Raw genomic sequence first — 17,844 nt, forward strand, 5'->3', positions numbered from 1 at the left:
TGATAGAAAGATCACTCACCAACACAAGCAAAGCACTGTATACAAGGTGCTTTCAAAGGCTCAGATAGATGTCCCAGAAAATAAAGATCCCCCTAGGAAAGGTAAAGAGCCTTGAAGAGAAGAAAGTCTTCAGGTTTAAGGAGTTTGAGGGATCTGGTCCAAGCCATTTATTTTACAAATAAGAAAAGCGAAGATCAAGGAGTGGGTTCATTTTTCAAGGTCACATGGCGTATGGATGTTAGAGCCATATCCACCTTGATTCTGCAGACATACAAAGCCCTCAGCCAACAGAGGAGGCTCTCGCTTTCCCGCAGTCAAGGTTTCTCCAGCAGCACCTTTCCCTCTGAAGTCGGCCAATCACAAGTCATGAGAAAAATGGCATTAGGGCCTCCTCACAACAGTTCAGAGATGACAGCTCTAAAGAATACCCTTGAGTGTTCAAATATAGTACCAGCTCGAGCCAACTGCAACCCCAGCAGCCCATCTGTGTTAGAATTGGAGTACATTTTCTTCCTAAAGCATTATGTAAAAGTGGGCTATGGTAAATTTGCAACCCCCACACTCCCTAGCCCCCTTTCTGCTTTTTTTTTTTTTCTCTTCCATAGCAGTTATCAATAACTAGCACGCACTGTACGTTACTCATTTACCTTGTTTACTGACTGTCTGTTCTACTACAGCACAAGCTCCATGAGGGCAGGGATTTTTTCTGTTTTGTTCCCTGCTACGTCCCCAGCACAAATACTTGTTGAGTGAATGGATACGATCTTCTGAGTCATTCCTGCCACTTTGTTAACCCTTGGCTTCTACGAATTTACAGAGTTATTGATTTCCTAAATTAAATTTTATGGGAGCCCACTTGATGCCTGATCACATAGAATCGATTCTTGTACTAATAAATATCTGATTTCAATGATTCAATTAAAATGTATCTCAGAACAACATGTGAGCTAACACCTACTAATCCTACCAATGCCAGCTAAAATATCATTTCCTAAAGAAAACTGTCTCTAGGGGCGCCTGGGTGGCTCAGTGGGTTAAGTGTCCGACTCTTGATTTCAGCTCAGGTCATGATCTCAGGGTTGTAAGATCGAGCCCCGTGCCAGGCTCCGTGCTGGGCATGGAAACTGCTTAAGATTCTCTCTCTCCCTCTGCCCCTCTCGGCTCACGCTCTCTCTCTTAAAAAAAAAAAAAAAAATCTCTAACCCCCAAGACGAGGCACTTCCCATACTAATGACTTCCAATGCACACTGTAATTTTCTTCTTGTTCCACCTACCACAACTGTAATTAAATCACTATACATGTCATTTATTTGTTCAATTACTATCTTCCTTACTAAACTGTAAGTTCCATGAGGATAAGGACCATCTTGTTCATGCCTGTATTTCCAGGACCTAGCAGAACCTGACATATACTAGACACTCAATAAGCACATGCCAAATGAATAAATAAGCAGAAACCTAATAAGTACTCTAGCTTGAAAGGTTCTGCAAAAAAGGATTTAACAGTTTGTGATATAAGCTGTAAATATGGTCCTTGAAGTCATTTAAGCAAACTCTAGAGAGCTGAGCAATTATTCCTTCAAATGAAGCCAGTTCCCAGCTTTTTCGTCTAAAGCTGATGATATATGGTTACTTCTAGGAAGATATTTTAAGCTATTTCTTTTATATTCCTCAAATCTTAATATTGTAGGCTTAATAAAAAAAAACTTTGATCTCCCAGCAATTGTGCCTTTGACCCCAAGTGAATTGTACTGTCCAGGCTCCTGGTTCTCTTCCAAAATCTATATCTGGTTTTAAGATAAATTTTCCCAAATAAGCTATAAACATGATTTTGATGGTTAAAGAATATTTTCATTTTAGATGAATAAACCAGAGGTAATTCAGACATTTAAAATTCATGACCTATGTACCTATGCATACTTGCTTTCATTTCCAAGTTTCCATCACTGTTAGCTCTTAGAGTGAAAATAATATCCTTTTTCCTCTTGAGTATTTTTCCTGGATCCTAGGAGAATAAAATAGGAGCAAACTAGACCAAGCTTCTTTTATGTTAAAGAGATATATAGGAACAACTATCACCCCCTACCCACATACACACACGATTCTCTGCCAAGATTATATTGTGTTCATCTTGCAAATATCCTTCAAGTTTAAGAATTCACAGAAGATTTAACATCATGGCAGAGAGTACTTGGAGCTAGACTGTCTGGAAAGAAGGAATGATCTGTTTAGTTCCAGCAATTCACAAACTTACCTGAGAATTTCAGAGACACCATAGAATAATGTACTTGCTATGAGTGAATAAAAAAATTCATGTTTCAATTTCATTTAACAACTAACTATGTATTTACCTCACACCATATGCTATGTTTGAAAGACATAAGAATTTCATGCCAGGACAGAGGACTTTCTGCTGGGGTAGCAGAGGTTTGAATATGAACCACATACTTTACATTTTAAGCAGAACTACTTTATTTTTTGATTGACAGCCATGTGGGGGGAGAAATGAGTTTTCTCACAAACAGGAAAAGTAGAAAAGATAAAGAAGATCTGGAGAGGACAGTCTTCTTGTTGGCACTGTGTGGAAAATCTAGTCCTTTCAACCCCAAAATCAGAGAGGCATGGAAGCTCAGCACATCCCAACTTACTGAAAGTAGAGTTTGAAATGTGATCTAAGAAATTGACTAACCGCTTTCCACTTTGCTACACAATGAAACTACTCTGAGAGCTTTTTTCTTTCTTTTTCAAATTTTTATTGAAATTCTAATTAGTGAACATACAGTGCAATATTGGTTTCAAGAGTAGAATTCAGTGGTTCATCACTTACATACAACACCCAGTGCTCATCCCAACAAGTGCCCTCCTTCATTACCATCCCCCGTCTAGCCCATCCCCCACCCACCTCCCTCCATCAACGCTCAACTTGTTCTCTATCATTAAGAGGTTTTTATGGCTTGCTTCCCTCTCTCTCTTTTTTCCCCCTCCCATATGTTCATCTGTTTTGTTTCTTAAATTCCACATATGAGTGAAATCATATGGTATTTGTCTGACTCACTTACTTTGCTTAGCATAGCACACTCTAGCTCCATCCATGTTGTTGCAAATGGCAAGATTTCATTCTTTTTGATGGCTGAATAATATCCCATTGTATATATATATACCACTCCTCATTTATCCATTCATCAGTCAATGGACATTTGGGCTCTTTCCATAGTTTGGCCATTGTTGACAGTGCTGCTATAAACATAGGGTGCATGCCCCCCTTTGAATCTGTATTTTTGTATCCTTTGGGTAAATATCTAGTAGTGCAATTGCTGGGTCATAGGGTAGTTCTATTTTTAACTTTTTGAGCGACCTCCATACTGTTTTCCAGAGTGACCGCACCAGCTTGCATTCCCACCAACAGTGTAAAAGGGTTCTCCTTTCTCCGCATCCTCGCCAACATCTGTCATTTCCTGACTGGTTAATTTTAGCCATTCTGACCAGTGTGGTTTTGATTTGTATTTCTCTGATGATGAGTGATGTTGAGCCACTTTTCATGTGTCTGTTAGCCATTTGTGTGTCTTCTTTGGAAGAATGTCTATTCATGTCTTCTGCCCATTTCTCAACTGGGTTATTTGTTTTTTGGGTGTTGAGTTTGATAAGTTCTTTACAGATTTTGGATTCTAACCCTTTATCAGATGTCACTTATAAAGGTATGATGTTAGTTAGAATGAAGTACACTATATAGGTGCACAGAAATACTTTGGCATGCCAGTGTTAGGAATTTGACAGTTGTTTTAATGCATAATAGCATGACAGTCTACCCTTTCTAACTGTTCTTTCTAGTTTTCCAGGTTTTGTTTTAGAACTTCTCTGATACTTACCCTTGTCTTATTTCCTTAAGCATTTCATTACTCCCCAAGTAGGTACCCATATTCCTTGTTCCTTCTGTGTAAGACTTAGGCAACTTGGGACCACAATATCAATGGCCCTACAACCAGAAGCCCAAATGTGGTCTCTGAGAGGTTGTGAACAACCTCCTGAGGAAATCAAACATACTAAGGACCATCCTTGTGGTTAAGGTGATCAAAGAGAAAGTAGTAGATTTTCAAGGTGCTCCCAAATTTGTCCAACACCAAGAAACCAGGTCCAGCACAGGTCAGTGAAGTTTGACAGTTGGTAAATACAAGGAAAAGAGAAAATGAAAAATATAAATAAACAGCAGCAATGGTAGAATGTGTTACACATTAGAAATTGAATTTTGTTAAAAGAAAAGGGAATCTTAGGTAACTTGGTATCCAACACAGTTCTAAGAACTTGACAACCACTTAAGGATGTTCTGGCAGCTATAATAGGCAGAACCTTTGGAGAGATACTACACTAAAAAATCAGGACCAGAATTGAGGTTTCACTTTTAATTGCCTAATGTGCAAAGACTAAACAGTTAAGCAAGGAAGATGTGGGTTATATATGTTGTCATTGGTTGTATATAAGATAAATATACTTAAACAAATTGCATAAGCAAACCATTTGGATTTTACCCACCAGTCTTTATCAATTAATCCCTTTGCTTCCAAGTCCAAAAATAAATAAATAAATACATAAACTCACCAAGTCAGCAGTTCTCAAACTTTAGCAAACATTAGGTTCTAATTCAGATAGATCAGATGATCTGATGGACACTAAAATTTGAGAACAACAGTTTGTTTGTTTTTTTCAAGTGGAAATACCTGTAACTAGCTGACCCCAATCAACAAGCTGGATAAATTCTGACACATAAGCATTAGTAAGGCAGAATGGTGTTTTGGATTCTGCGAGGTTTCAAGTTACATAGATCTACTTCATGTACTCAAACATGAACAGTACAGGATTGGGCAGGTGCAATCAGGTGCATGTTATCTATTGCCACAGTAAGAATGTGTAACAAACCAAAAAACCTCAGTGGCATTTAACAATAAATGTTTATTGCTCACATGTCTGGAGTAGTTGGCTAGATGGCTAGATGCCTCTGCTTATCTTGGCTGGGCTCACTCATGTGTCAGTGCTGGCTGGCTGTGAGCTGATCTAGGATAACCTCAGCTGGTACACCCGGAACAAGTCAGCCGTGATCACATCTCTGATCCTATTCCTGTGTAGCTGGTCAAGCATGTTCTCACGGCGCCTGGGTGGCTCAGTCATTGAGCGTCTGCCTTTGGCTCAGGTCATGGTCCCAGGGTCCCGGGATCGAGCGAGCCCCGCATTGGGCTCCCTGCTCCGTGGGAAGCCTGCTTCTCCCTCTCCCACTCCCCCTGCTTGTGCTCCCTCTCTCGCTGTCTCTCTCTCTGTCAAATAAATAAATAAAATCTTTAAAAAAAAAAAAAAAAAGCATGTTCTCATAACCAAGACATAGGGGCAAGAGCAAACAGGCCCAACCAAGCACAAGTGCACTTTTCAAGCTTTTGATTGCATCCTTTTACTAACTTCCCATTGGCCAAAACAAGTCAAATGCTACCCAGGCCAGCATCAAAATGGGTATACACTACAAAGTTACACAGCAAAAAATGCAGACATAGGGAGGGGATAAAGAACTGGAGCACACTGGTAACCTAACACATTAGATTACCCATCTTATTTTAGTACCATGCTAGTCACCGTAGGAGGTTCAAAATTCATATAGTGCCCTGCATTGTAAATGTCTTCAAGAAAACTTTTTTCAAAATGTGGTCCATGACCCATTAGTGGGCTACTCAATCAGTTCAGTGGATTGTGATCACCATTTTTTAATGGGATGGAGTGGAATGGAATGGCAGAAAAGAACAGCACAGAACAGAGTAGAATGGAATCAAATCGAATCGAATCGAATTGAATTGAATCGAATAGAAAGTATCAGATTCTATCATCCATAAGGTAAGTATTATTTCATAAAACTTTTGACTGGAGTGTGTATGCATACACACAAGCTAGGTCCAGTGAAAAATACATTTCTTGCTGTAGATTTCAGATAAAAATTTGAAGCCTCTGTTTTAAAGCCATACCAATATAAAGTAAAATTCTGATTTTGCATGTCTTTCATCCTTCACCCCTACTGCCATCAGTAGGAACCAATGAATGATGGGCAAAAGAGTGAAACCTAGATCTTCACTAAGCATCATCCAGTGAGCAAGGGGGAAATTTGTGGAGCAGTGAAAGTTTGATTAAATCAGTCTCAGAAGCTTACAGATTGCCATAATAGCATAAACTAATACATAAGAAAGAATTCTAGAACATTACTTAAGGTGAACATGTTATAATTAAGTGATACTTGAATGATAGAGTTTGAAAACAACATTAAGTTAAAATAACTCCCAAATACATACTTACAATCTGCCCAAAAAGTTAATTCTTTTTTGAGCTTGTACTTTGCACCAAGGACTTAACCACCACTCTGCAAAGTGGATATTATGGTTATCATTTACTAGCTTTGTAATTTGTAGCATATTATTTAATCTCCAAATTCCCATTTACCTATGTATAAAAATAGTAACCATAATACCCATTTCACAGAATTCCTGTCAAGTGCTAGGCACAAAGTAGGAGCTCAAAGAAAAATCAGTTTTCCCTTTACTTAACTTTGTAAGCTCCACAACACTGAGAAGGGTACCTAGCACATAGTAGGTACTCAGCTACTCAGCTTATAGGAAATGGATCGTACTCCCTAGATTACTAAGCGTATTTTGTTTGGTCTACCTGACCCTCTCTGTCAAGAAAGTCTCCTGTAAAGGCAGCAATTCTCAATAGAGAATTTATCTCCCCATCTTAAGATAGAAAGCAGTGTTTACTTAGCCACCTTGGGAAACTTCTTATCTCCTTTACCATGGATATTCTCTGAGATGATCTTCCTTCTTGCCTCCTCCGAAAATGAGGCTTTACAACTTTTCTCAAGCTAGCGCTCTGCGGTTCTTTCCTGGCATCTGACATTAAACCTTAAGTAGACCATTTTCTGTATTCCATAGGTGGTTCTGAAGCAGTTCTTAATGAATAGAAGTCTTATTCCACGAACTCAACACTGTGTTCCCCAAGACAAATTCTGACTCTTCTTGTGCATGTTTTCTGCCTTTGTGTGGAAATATATTTACAGAATTATTTGGTTCACTGACTTCTGCAGAATGATAGCATAATTTGGAAATGTTAAGTCTCTTTACAAACTCAAATGAAAAAATTAGCACTAAAAAATAAAATACACCATGGTTGTTCAATAGAATCTATAGAGAAAAAAAACATGTTTAAAAGGTAAGAGGAAAAGTAAGCCTCTTTACCTTTTTTTAAGCACTAATTTAACTAGTTAATATATCATTTTCCTTATATAGTCTGTATACCTCTTTGCAGTATCATAGTCTTCCAGCTTGCATTAAGAATATAACCATTCTCTTTAAAAACCATCTGATACTGATTCTATTATTTCGAATAAATAACCACATATGTAAAGAGAAGTGTTTCCTTTGGATTTGTGGTTAATAATAACTCACATGCAGCTGGGTTCAAAATAAGGCAATCATTTTGTAAGACAGAATGTATTTCTAAGATTTTTAGGACTAAATGAATACTGGAAATGGGACCTTTTATCACACAATAAATGGTTCTGCTCCTTAATAAGACAGACCAAGCATGCCTTAGATACATATATTACACCATCAAATTATGTTTCTATGTATGAGATACTTTGTCCCACTTCCTATTATTTGCATTGCACATATTTGTTTTACCCTTTAAAGGAAATAATATTACAAGAGACCTGAATACAAGGATCAAAATTATTTTTCCAAGTGGAATTCATGTAAGACCTGAGCTAGAAGACTGCTTTATTTTTTAATTTAATTTTATTTTATTATGTTATGTTAGTCACCATACAATACATCATTAGTTTGTGATGTGGTGATCATGATTCATTGTTTTCGTATAACACCCAGTGCTCCATGCAGTACGTGCCCTCCTTAATACCCATCACCGGGCTAACCCATCCCCCAACCCCCCTCCCCTCTAAAACCCTCAGTTTGTTTCTCGGAGTAGAAGACTGCTTTAACTCTAAGAAAAGCCATGCACTTGAAAAGGCCAGCGTTTAATCAAATTAATTTGCAATCACAATAATTTCAGATGAACCCTAACTTTGGCAAATATAACATTTATGGTTTTGAGCCCTTCTGAGTGACCCTAAAATTCCAAAACGTGTCATCATTTGTAACCTTGGGGATAGTTCATTTGAACTGCATGTAATGCAACATGGTCTTACCCAGAACAGTAACGGCAGAGAAGGGTGAGCCATCAGATGGAAAGAAGAGCTCTGATGGGGCACAAGGGCACTGAGCTTGGCTTTGTTGTTTTCTTATCATTGAATGCGAACAGATCATTTAATGTGGAGTTATACTGTATTACATTTTATAAGGGAAATCATATTCCAGAGGAGTAGTAATGAGGTTATATCCTTTAAGAACGTCAACAATCTAGTCTACTGTTAAATGGCAACCTGAGAATCTTCCCTTATATTTCTCATCAAGAGGCCTTATATTTGCAGAGTATTGCCCCCAACATGGCACTTTAGCTGCACCTTCAATGGGCCAATCCACTACTCTATTAGATTGACAGAGTCCGGATGGTGCAGCACGTGATCCTGCCAGTGAATTTCATGACGATGGGCCCACTCCTCCATTTCCTTCATTGTATGAATGCTAAGGATTAGGTAAGCCTCCAGACAGCAGTGCTGGCTGCACTTCTGTGGGCAAACTCATTTGGAATAGGTATTGATTCCTCTTAGAGCAAATCACTGGCACTTCCAGGACAAAAGGGCCCAGTGTAGTCAACTTGTTACCAGTTAGCTAGTGGGTCTCAGCTACTTGTGACGAAGGGCTCCGTGGTGGTGGCTCAGCCTTGAAATCTTCTGCTAGCAGGCTGGACACTCAGAGCTGGCATAGCGACGCCTGCCTTCATGAGGGGCACTCCCTGCTCTCAGGCCCATGTGTGGCTCTCACCTCTGCCTCTGTGGCCTCTTCATTCACATGCCCAGCGTGCAGTCCTGAAGCAGCTGACGACAAAGCGTGGCTGCTGTCAGCTGTCTGAGCTGTGTCATCCACTTGACTGTGGCTACTTCAATGATACACGCTTTCTGGGAGGCACTAATTAATACAAGATCCAGAATTCTCCCTTCCTGCCAACCGCACATGTCCATTCACACTGCCTCGACCCCAGACTTTATCTCTGATCTTCTCACCTTTGTCCTTCTAGGCCACTAACCAAACTGGTCAGGCCACTCAGTATGGCCCAGGTGAATGGACTATTTCTTCGTGCTCATAAAGTGGATGACTGGGCACACTGCTCAGAGCTCTACTACGGAAAGGTTTTTCTCAACATTATCTTTCAAAGCTGCCCCTGCCTGTGGCTACGGTGCTTCTGCCATCCATTTTTGGCCTGGACCCACCTACCAAGCCAACCCATCCACAAACCAAGCTCAGATTGATCCTCCTTTAACTGGTTGCATGCATGCGCTCCCCATCTCAACCTCCTGCCAGCTCTGAGCTGCAAGACAGGGGCTGGTGCAGCCATTGTGTGTGACATGGGGGTCATGGCTACTCATGACCTCTGGTCCTCAATCTTAAACGTACCATGTCCCTCTTATGACAAACTGCTGCTGGGTCCACTCAACTTTATGACTTAATGTGTCCAGCAGAACCCAACTCATAAGTTCTTGATGCATAGCCACTTAGGTTTGTTGATTTACAGCCCAGATGACAGAGCTTCTTATATCACAATCTGAACCTCTTGCAGAGCCCTTTCCTGCTCCAGGCCCTTCTCAAAACTGATAGCCTTTGAGTCACGTGATATATGGGCTGGAGCAGTATTCTTAGATGTAGAATGTGTTCCTCCAGTACCTGAACAGGTCTTGTGCTGACTTCTTTGTGATAGTGGATGAAGGCTGAAGCAAGTTCTCTTGTGTTTTGGAGATGTCCCAGCATGCCCCTCGAACCGCAGGACTCCTGAAAACTACCGAAGTGACAAGTCCTAAAGCCTTTGTAGAATTTATCTCCCACCCTCTGGATTGAGCACCACTGCTTGCAGCATGCCACCCTCTCTGGCACACCCTGCCGATCCGCATGATGCCAACAATGTAATCAATTGGTATTCTGCAGGGTACCCCAACGGTCTAGATATGTTCAGACTATATTCTGGCAGAGGGCAGGAGACTTAACAGCATCCTGGACAAAACTATAAATGTATCTGGTTTTCCCTCCTCGTGAAGGCAAATTATTTCTAACCTCTTACCTAAAGAGAAAGAGAAGAGCTCCGTTATCAAATCAATGGCTGCATATTATATAACAAAGGCATGTTAACCTGCTCTAGCATACTAGATCCACTCTGCCACATTCTCTGTGATCAAGTTACTATTTGATTGAGCTTCTGGAGTCTACAGTCATTCTCTAGTCACCTGCTAGACCCTAAGACCTGACCTTTACTGCCCACCTGCTTGTGCCCTCCAACCTTTGTCCTGTATCTGTCTGTAAGCTCTTCTTTCCAGATTATCTCTGAACTCAGGTAAATGAATTAAGAGATAGGCCGAAGGACTATTAAAAGTGATAGTGACTACTTTGACAAGACCTCCCACCAGCCCAGTTTGAGTGTAACCCCCCACTTGCGCCTATGCAGATGGATCATGGAGAATGATGGAAAACTACCTTTACCTCATTCTACTACTAAAATCTCCACCCAAGGAGAAGCACAAGCTTCATTTACATCACATACAATATACATATAGGCATGTTCCTTAAGGCACATGTGTAGCCTGATGGCTGCCTCTGCATACGATGACAAGGCTTCCTTATCTAAATGTTCATTCTAACCCTAAATAAAAGGAACTCATTCAGCCTTGCTCAGGGAGTCATGGCTTTGGAAGTTACTTCTTGTGATCTCCTTATTTGCTGCAAATAAACTTTACTTTGTGCAACAACTCCACCTGGTGTATCTGTGACTCACCAAGGAGCACACTCACATTGGTTCGGCTACAAAATGACTATTTTGAACTCTGTAGCAGGGAGAGTTTTCCCACCACAGATCCTATTCTACATTGCAAGTGTTAATCCATGCAGAATTATTGACATAATCACCAACAGTATAATTTCTATAAAATAGACCAAGAGAATAGTCTGCTGTTAGTATTAAATAAAGGGGGGGGATGGGTAGGAGAAGCAGCCTTCTTTCATCTTTGCTTACCACCCAGCAATCTTCAGAATATCCTTTTTAAAAAAGTCTTTATTCTTCCACACTGCCTGTCTGGGTGTCTCAATATGATATACTACAGAAAGAGCACAAATGCTTGAGAGATAGCTTTTCTATTATGGACTATTACTATACTCTATTTCCTCTACTAGGGAAAATGGTTAAAAATAATTTGAGACTTGTGGCATTTATTACTCTATTGTCAGCCTTTGATTTTATAGACAGAAACCATTTATGGGCCAAGTTGCATAATCTTGATATTGATCCCTGGCTTTTAATAGTCCTTCAGAGCCTTTACTGTAATATCAAAAAAGGATCAAAATGGATGAGAAATGGGCTCTTGACAGAGCAGCTTACAGCCCTAAATGGTACAAATGTCCTAGTCTACCTCTTTAATTTTCACCCAACCATTTGATACATCCTTTGATAACCTGGATACATGACCTCCTGTCATAGCATCCTCCTTTATGCTGATGACATAGTCCTATTATCATTCTCAGAGTGGCCTCAAGGAGCCACTAAGCTTAGTGGGCAATTACAACTATGAGGAACAGCTCAATATCAATTAGACCAATACTAGGATTGCTGATTTTGGCAAACACTTTTTGCATTTTGTTAGCAAATATAGAGCAATTCCATAAAAAGATTAACTCATTTTCATTATTTAATGGAGCATTTTGCAACTAACTCACTCAAACAGGCTCACTGGAATGCAGTCTAACACAAAATTAAATATTCTATAAGTTCTACTAGCCTGGAGACAGACTACTTATAAGGTCAGTTTTCAAAAGTCTCCTGTCCTGACCCACTATCAAAATTGGAGCCTGGCACCAAAGCTAATCTGATAAGGATGCTGGTGATTGAACCACGCAGCAGATGATATCATTGCTCCACCAAGATACCCTGAGACCCTTCTGGATGCCCCTTCCCTAGCTTCTGTGTGCTTTGGCTCCCAATATCCAGCACTCATCTATGTTCTTGGAGGACAACCTCATGGTACTGGAGTGGCTTTGCTCTGCACGGGCAGAGAGCCAGAAGTGCCTGAGAGTTTTCCTCCCAGCTCCCAGCCCCACCACAAAGAGTCACTGTCAATCAATCTGAATATTGGGTGCAAGAGTACAAAAGCCCAACTCTTCTGCCTCAGGAGGAAAAATTTCTGAGGCATAAATTACATCACAGAGTTCTTTTGAGGATCAAACAACACTATCTATATTAGTCAGGGTTCTTTAAAGAAGCAGAACCAATAGGATGGAGGGATGGATGGATGGATGGATGGATAAAGATTTATTATGAGGAATTGGGTCACACAATTATTGAGGCTAAGAAGTCCCACAGTCTGCTATCTGCAAGCTGGAGACCGGGAAAGTCGGCAGTATCATTCAGTCCAAGTCTGAAGGCCCAAGAAATGGAGGAGCTGGTGGTGTAAATCCCAGTTTCGGGGCAGAGAGAATGAGATGGGTCCACACTCAGCCATGAGGCAGGAACAAAAAGCCAAATTCCTCTCCTTCTGCCTTTTGTTCATCCAGACCCTTAGGTGATTGGGTGATGCCCAAGTTGCACCATCTTGGGGAGGGCAACCTACTTTACCAAGTTCACTGATTCAGATGCTAATCTCATCCGGAAGCATCCTTACAGACACACGCAGAAATAATGTTTACTCTCAGCCCCCTGTGGCCGGTTATGTTGCCACATAAAATTAACCATCACGTTACCTCCAAAGAACTCTCCACGAGACCTTAGTCTTGCTTGACTTCCTCCCCCTTCCCTGCCCTGCTTCTCCTTCCCCATTCTTCCAGGGACACTTCCTTAGTAAAGCACTTACATGCAAACCTTCATCTTAGGATCTGCTTGAGGAAAGCCTGACTTAAGACAAATGCTAAGATTTTTCCACTTAGACTTAGGTTAGCCCTGAGAAGTGGCAGGCTGAGCTCACAAGTAAGGGTCACCTGGTCTTAGCTGTGGGGAGAAGGGGAAGAGAGAACTTGGGAACGCCGCTGAGCCTGATGTCTCTATCAAAAGTCAAAAGAAGTGAGTTGGCATTAGAGAGAAAAATTAACCTCACCTTCTGGATAGAAAGAATTCATGCATTTCAATATCTTATTTGAAAAGGCTCCTGATCTCAAAATCAGCCCTGTAAAAAGCATTCCCAAAGGCTGAGCAGACAGATATATTCACATCTCTTCTGTCACAGGTTGGGCTCTCCAGGAAGCAGACTCTGAGATGGAGATTAGCATAGAGAAGGTTGATTAGGGGGTATTCCTGGGATCAGTTCCATGGAAAAGAAAGGAAGAAAATAAAAATAGAGGGAGAAGCTAGGCTGGACAGATTCTCAATGAAAGCTGCTGTCAACTCCAGGAAGCTCTGAACCTGGGTGGTCCTTCAGAGTCGTAGCAAATTGGGTGAGAAGGGTAAGCCTTGAGTAGATGAGTCATTGGATGAAGGCTCTCCCAGGGAAGAAGCCGACGGTGGGCAGCTGGATGAATAAGCCCTTCAGTCCTGAATGTGATCTCAGTAGCACACACAGCATATCCTCTATGTATCCCCTCACAAAATCTTATTGACAAAACAAGCAAAATATAAAAACAAAAGTGAATTTGTAATGAATTTAGAATATCAGGAGAGGTGTCTCTAGCAAAACTGAACATGGAAGACTTCCTAGAAATTGACGGGAAATGATTGATAAAAATGCCCATAGAGCTAAGGAACCTGAAGTGATATTCAGGTGTCAGAAAAAAATCTCTCAAACAAATGCCAAAATATCTCAGGCAGAACCCAGAACAATCCCAACATCAGAAGTAGCAGAGGCTGAATGGGGATGCATACCCCAGGCATTGAGTTGGATAATTAATTGCAGAGTGAAGCAATTAAACCAGTCCCCACACTGTCATAGAACCCAGTTCCAGCCTTTGTTGTAAAAAAAAAATCAAGAGGGTTCAGTATCAGAGAAATCAAGTCAGGAAAGTATCCCAGCACATGAATGGGGGCCAGCAGTAGGGGGAGCAGTAAATGATAACCTGAGCCAAATGCTGCCAGAGATGAAATAAGGACTAAAAATTTACCACCCCGCTGTACAGAAAAGGACGGTGAAACAAAAAGTGATTCAAGAACTTGGCCAAGGTCACACAGCTTCTTTTTCGTTTTTTAACAACCTTGTTGAAGTCTATTTTACATATCATAAAATTCATCCATTTCATGCGTGCAATTAAATGATTTTTAGTAACTTAACAAGTGGTTGCAACCATTACCATAATTAAAGAACATTTTTATACCAATAAAATTCCTCATACATACATTAAATCTATCTTACCTCCAAACTCAAGCCACCACTAATCTTTCTTTCTCTAGAAAATGACCTTTTCTGGACATTTCATATAAATGGAATCATACAATATGTGGTCTCCTGTGCTTGGCTTCTTTCCCTTAGTGTGACGTTTCTGAGGCGCATCCATAGTCAGCTTGCATGTGTCAGTAGTTTGTTTTTATTGTTCAATAGTATTCAGTGGGGTTTCTATCAATTTTGTCTGTCCATTCACCAGTAAATGGACATGTAAGTTGTTCCCAGTTTCAGCTATTATGAATAATGCTATGAACATCCACGAGTCACACGGCTTCTAACTGGGATTATCAGAATACAAACTCAGTCTGAAGAGAGTACACATTCCATCCTTGTGCAGCTTACGGCGAAACAGCTTGCTCTGACTTACTTCCACAAAGCTGTCTTCCTGGGTCTTAGTAACCAGGCGATGGGGATGAGGCCATGCTCAAACTCACCCCTGACAGAGCCACCCCACTCAGCCTCCATAACAGGGTATGAATGAACTCCAGAGTGGTACAACTTAGGTTTTCAGACTAAAATCACTGAAGGCAAGATGAATGGAACTGATGGAGGTCAAATCCATAGAATAAGACCTGGACCATGTGCCATGCTCAGTGGGCGGTTGTTGTTATGGTTAGTATCCATAAAATTACCGCTGACCTAATTCTGGTTTTTTTTTTTTAGATTAAAACAAATGTATTTAATTTCCCCCAGGCAAGAAAAATAGTTCTTATTTGTGAAATTATAAAACATAATAATTAACTATAAATTATAGTAAATTTGAAATCTATGCATTACCAATTTAACCTACTAGAGAAAAACTTAATAATAATAATATGTGGTTATAACTATAGACTGGTGAAAAATAAAACTGCTCAGCACCCTTCTGAAATGTGTTCTCCTCCTGGATCCTCTGTGTCTATATTGCTGGCATTTCCATCCATCCATCCACCAAGCTAGAAGTCTGAGAGGTTTCCTACACCTTCTCCATCTCTCTCATTCCCTCTGTCCACCCATCTGGCCAAGTTTTCTCTCCCTCCCCTCCTTCCATCCTTCCGTGGCATCGGCCATGACCGGCCCCCATCACATTTCTCCCAGGCCACTGCACAGGCTCCCAGCTCATTTGGCATTGGCTACATGATAGATTCTAAAAGATCCACCAGGAACTGGCCCCACCCACCTCTCCAGGCTCATCTCCCACAGCTCCTTGCCTTACACGTGATCTTTCAGAAACACCAAAGCCCTTGCAATTCCTCACACACTCCTTTTCATAAGTTATCCCTTCTGTCTCAAATCACAAATATACTTCAATCTGCTTTCAGGTCCATAATTTAACGTTACACTCAAGAACCACTATCTCCAAATACCTTAACTGAACTCCCAACGGTGGGTCGAATCCCTCTGCTGTTTCCTCAGTCTCCAGGCAGGCCTCCATCATTGCATTTACCACTTTCTAGTGCAATGACCTCTTTGTAGGAAGTTCCCGAGTAAAACAGTCTCAAGTTCAAATCTGACTGTGTCACTTACTAGCTATGTGGTCTTGGGCAAGCCCCTGAGAGTCTCAAAGTCTTGGTTTCCTAATCTGAAAAATGGGGTCATAAAAAGATTAAATAAAATGATGCATATAAAGTGCTTAACACAATGCGTGGCAAATTGTAAACTCAAAATCAAAGTTGTCATTATTTCAGGTGTCTTCCCTTAGAAGACTTATTCTGGTTTACATACAGGGCATCTGTGCCTGACACAGAGAAGAAGCTCATCAAGTGCATAGTGAGTCAAGTGTCCATGAACATGGACAAGTTGATGGATGAATGACAGCACCAGCTGCCCTTTCATTGATTACAGTGGAGATCCTAGTGGTGCCCACAGGGTTTAATGATTATTTACTTGTTTCTCAGGTGCCCTCGGCAGCCTCTCTAGACGCTGGGCAGGAGGGGCAGACTGTACTACTTCGCACAGCACTCAGCTACATTTGTGTAGTTTTCCGAAAGTAAGAAACTTCTCGAGGAAATCATCCTAGCGCTTTGTTTTTCTTTTCTTTCTGGAACAAAGAATAAGAGATAGAGATAACAGAGTTAGGGAGGGAGAAACCATCTCTATTCTCAGAGCTGGAAGGGACAAGTGCCTGTATATGAGAACATTCAGCCCCCAGCTGAGAAATAAAGAGAGAGAGGGCCATTAGGCCCAGAGTTGTCACCTGTGTCCCTCTCCTCTCTGCTTCTGCAAGGGAGGGAGCTCCGAGGGAGCCAAATGGCTCTCCTGGCCGCGGGGAGCGGCCCCTCCACAGCCACCCTGGCCCAGTTTTCCATAGTCACCATCGTCTTCTCCTGACCGTGGCTCTGCAGTGGGAGGGAAGGGCGCCCAAGCTGCATTCACATCACGTATTTATTCATTCATTCCAAATGTAAAACAAAGTACACAATCCCAAGATTTTTCCTTCCAATCTACATTCTTAGCAAACATGTTTTTAAGAAGATAAAGTAAGTCCTGCTAGCTAACAAACTTACATCTTCCTTTACCAGTCAGCCACCTGGCCCATTTCACGCAAGGCATCAGCCTCCCTCTCCTCGCATGATATCTTCAGGTTTCTGGGCGAGGTCTAAGTGTAATATAAAATATTGTCACTAAAAAACATATACACCGTAATACAAAAATGGACAGATGTTTCTTAAGTGAGTAATAAGTATCACTTTTCTCCAGTTTTCCTAACAGGCTGATTAAAACCAAACATACGACTGCACGTACACTAAACCCATTTCAGTAAAAGAATGTAACAGTCAAAAAATTTTAGAAGTCAAAAAACGGACTTTTTTCCCTCTTTTTATTGTCCCTTTATTTAGGCAACATCTAAATTTTGCCTCCAAGTCACTTACTACCATAATAAAATTTCAAACTACTATAGAATACGTATCTATCTATATATATATATGATGAACAAATACATATGTTATATATACATATATGTTCATATATATGCATATATGAACATACACATGTATCTCTATATGCATATGTTTTCTGCATGCATATATATGCACACGTGTAATATTCCAGCAAAAATCAGTTCATTTCCCTTCATCTCTGTACTAGATAGGTAAACTGAAGGAAAAGGGGGAAACCAGGGAATTTTGGTCCTGCTTTGCATTCATACCCCACACTTGAAATGGGGTATGAAGCACAGACTATAGGAGCCAGAGGTTCCTTCGGGATCAAAGGGCAAACTCCTTTCACCACTGAGGAAACCAGGGCCTAGAAAAGTAAAGTGACTTCCCAAAACCACACAGCCAGATGGCAGAAGAGCTGTGAAATGCATTCTTATACTGATA

At 40.8% G+C, this 17,844-nt stretch overlaps 2 long non-coding RNA genes across 2 annotated transcripts in view; both read right to left on the reverse strand.

Moving 5' to 3' along the window:
- LOC115944782 (uncharacterized) overlaps positions 1-17,844 on the reverse strand; it is a 157,916-nt gene that overhangs the window by 64,770 nt on the left and 75,302 nt on the right. The gene's annotated exons all lie outside the window — the stretch shown is intronic.
- LOC145720938 (uncharacterized) overlaps positions 12,715-17,844 on the reverse strand; it is a 7,146-nt gene continuing 2,016 nt past the window's right edge. The window contains exon 2 of the long non-coding RNA XR_014144292.1: positions 12,715-17,117. This is a non-coding gene — a long non-coding RNA (uncharacterized LOC145720938). The remainder of the gene's footprint in view (positions 17,118-17,844) is intronic.

This window comes from Leptonychotes weddellii, chromosome 4 (genome assembly GCF_054177405.1).
Source record: "Leptonychotes weddellii isolate Sample4059 chromosome 4, ASM5417740v2, whole genome shotgun sequence".
In the NCBI taxonomy this organism is placed as follows: domain Eukaryota; kingdom Metazoa; phylum Chordata; class Mammalia; order Carnivora; family Phocidae; genus Leptonychotes; species Leptonychotes weddellii.